This window comes from Paramisgurnus dabryanus, chromosome 9 (assembly GCF_030506205.2).
Source record: "Paramisgurnus dabryanus chromosome 9, PD_genome_1.1, whole genome shotgun sequence".
NCBI classification, from domain to species: domain Eukaryota; kingdom Metazoa; phylum Chordata; class Actinopteri; order Cypriniformes; family Cobitidae; genus Paramisgurnus; species Paramisgurnus dabryanus.
Window position 1 is genome coordinate 14,709,858 of NC_133345.1, and position 2,500 is coordinate 14,712,357.

A 2,500-nucleotide genomic window follows, 5' to 3' on the forward strand; every position below is an offset into this window, starting at 1 on the left:
GCGCTGCTCACGCTCAATTAAAGTGAAAGTGCTTTGTTTATGGTCTAAATGCTCGTGGATTTACGCGAAAAAGTGTCATTTTACCGTAAAATCATGAATGTGATGCCAAGTGTGTTTTAAACAGTCATTTGAGCAATTTAACAGAAAGCAATGAAATATGTCACTGTTGCCAGAAGACTGCGCTTTCATTCACTCTCTGTCCAGCAGTAAATGAGTCCTCATCTATCTTAATAAACTTAAGAGAAAGAGATTTAATAATATATGTGCTTCTTAAAATAATTGTGTTTATATCTGTCATTAAATGGACAGAAAAACAATGTGTATTAAACAAATCTAGTTATAAAAATTACACAGACCATAAAAAGGCACATTGAAGAGGTTTTGCTCATAAATGCATGTAAAATAAAGTAATTTGAACTTAAGATTTTTATACGGTTACTTAACTGCACAGTCTGTACAGTACAAATGCTTTTTTGAATGCTACCTCTGTCTAAGAATGCATTATTTTGCACTTGTATAGTCTTTTTTTATTTTAAATTTTAAGAGCAATAAAGATATATTGAAATGTTTACATTCAGATATGTAAATCAACATGTATAACATGCTATTAGTTAATTAATGGGGAGATAATCGAGAATCGAATCGAATCGAAGTCGAATCGGACTGACAAAATGAATCGTTAGATTAATCGATGCATCGAAAAAATAATCGCTAGATTAATCGTTAAAAAAATAATCGTTTATCCCAGCCCTAGTGTTGTCCCATATGGTCTAGCGGTTAGGATTCCTGGTTTTCACCCAGGCGGCCCGGGTTTGACTCCCGGTATGGGAAGCCGCTGCCTTTTGCATCTTTTCAAGATTGAAATACTTCACTGCTTTGTGGGGTTGATGTGTTGAGTAAAGTGGGTGAAAAAATTCCTCGCCTCTTCCAATATTTGCCTTTTTTGAGCTCACGCAAATTATAAAGTGGAGGAAACTGATTCATGACAAATTACTGTATTTCCTCATTGGTTACCTCCCCTGTAAGAAGAGCGAAAAAATCTTAATGACTCAGTGGTGCTAAAGTGGACATTCACTCGGTGACCTACTGATCTATCTGATTGAGTAGTGAGGTCAAAGGGATTGGCCGGCTCACACTCAGGTTGCCCACAGCACCCATTCTCCAAAAGCTTACGTCTCTCTAGTACAGCGCAACAAACCTTGTGACTTCATAACTGCAAGAAACGACCACTGATCCCGACGTGATTTGAACACGCAACCTTCTGATCTGGAGTCAGACGCGCTACCGTTGCGCCACGAGATCTAACGCATGCAACTTGGCACCTGTTCTGGCTGTGTAGACCCAGGCTGATTAGATCATCCCAACAAACCGTTTACAGCAGACGACTCCTAAGATGCAAGTTGTCCCTTTTGTACACGTTTCATGCTTACACATGCAGAGAAATATAGAAATTCTTTCTGGATTGCTTCAAAAATTGGGGGGCTTGCGACTCCACTCTTTTATTATGGGAAAAGTGGTGGACTACTGCAGATGGAACAGTGGAAGGAAATTGATTTCTGACACATCACTGTATATTCTCAATTTTTTCCTCAGCGACGCAAAGAGGGAAGGAACAATCTTTAACGCCAAACAGTGCTAATGTGGACAAACATGGGGTGACACATAGATCTGTCTGATTGAGCAGTGCAGCCAGAACAACTGGCTTGCCGACACTCGGGTGGCCCAGGATAACTGCTCACCAAAATCTCAAGTCACAAAAGGACAACGTTCTGAAAGCAAAATGCCAGTAAGGCCTGAAATTGCCACTCTCTCCACCTCCACAACCCAGCTGCTTAGGCGTGTTGTCCCATATGGTCTAGCGGTTAGGATTCCTGGTTTTCACCCAGGCGGCCCGGGTTCGACTCCCGGTATGGGAAGCCGCTGCCTTTTGCATCTCTTCAAGATTGAAATACTTCACTGCTTTGTGGGGTTGATGTGTTGAGTAAAGTGGGTGAAAAAATTCCTCGCCTCTTCCAATATTTGCCTTTTTTGAGCTCACGCAAATTATAAAGTGGAGGAAACTGATTCATGACAAATTACTGTATTCCCTCATTGGTTACCTCCCCTGTACGAAGAGGGAAAAAATCTTAATGACTCAGTGGTGCTAAAGTGGACATTCACGCGGTGACCTACTGATCTATGTGATTGAGAAGTGAGGTCAAAGGGATTGGCTGGCTCACACTCAGGTTGCCGACAGCACCCATTCTCCAAAAGGTTACGTCTCTCTAGTACAGCGCAACAAACCTTGTGTGACTTCATAACTGCAAGAAACGACCACTGATCCCGACGTGATTTGAACACGCAACCTTCTGATCTGGAGTCAGACGCGCTACCGTTGCGCCACGAGATCTAACGCACGCCATTTGGCACCTGTTCTGGCTGTGTAGACCCAGGCTGATTGGATCATCCCAACAAACAGTTTACAGCAGACGACTCCTAAGACGCATGTTGTCCCTTTTGT

General features: G+C 42.1%; 4 non-coding genes across 4 annotated transcripts; 2 read left to right on the top strand and 2 right to left on the bottom strand.

Annotated features, from left to right (window-relative positions):
• The first annotated feature begins 759 nt into the window (after positions 1–759).
• trnae-uuc (transfer RNA glutamic acid (anticodon UUC)) lies at positions 760–831 on the top strand. The gene has a single exon. It is a non-coding gene; the product is annotated as a tRNA-Glu (tRNA).
• Positions 832–1,230: 399 nt separating this feature from the next.
• On the bottom strand, positions 1,231–1,302 carry trnaw-cca (transfer RNA tryptophan (anticodon CCA)). Its single transcript has one exon. It is a non-coding gene; the product is annotated as a tRNA-Trp (tRNA).
• Positions 1,303–1,844: 542 nt separating this feature from the next.
• trnae-uuc (transfer RNA glutamic acid (anticodon UUC)) lies at positions 1,845–1,916 on the top strand. Its single transcript has one exon. It is a non-coding gene; the product is annotated as a tRNA-Glu (tRNA).
• Positions 1,917–2,317: 401 nt separating this feature from the next.
• On the bottom strand, positions 2,318–2,389 carry trnaw-cca (transfer RNA tryptophan (anticodon CCA)). Its single transcript has one exon. It is a non-coding gene; the product is annotated as a tRNA-Trp (tRNA).
• Positions 2,390–2,500: the final 111 nt, after the last annotated feature.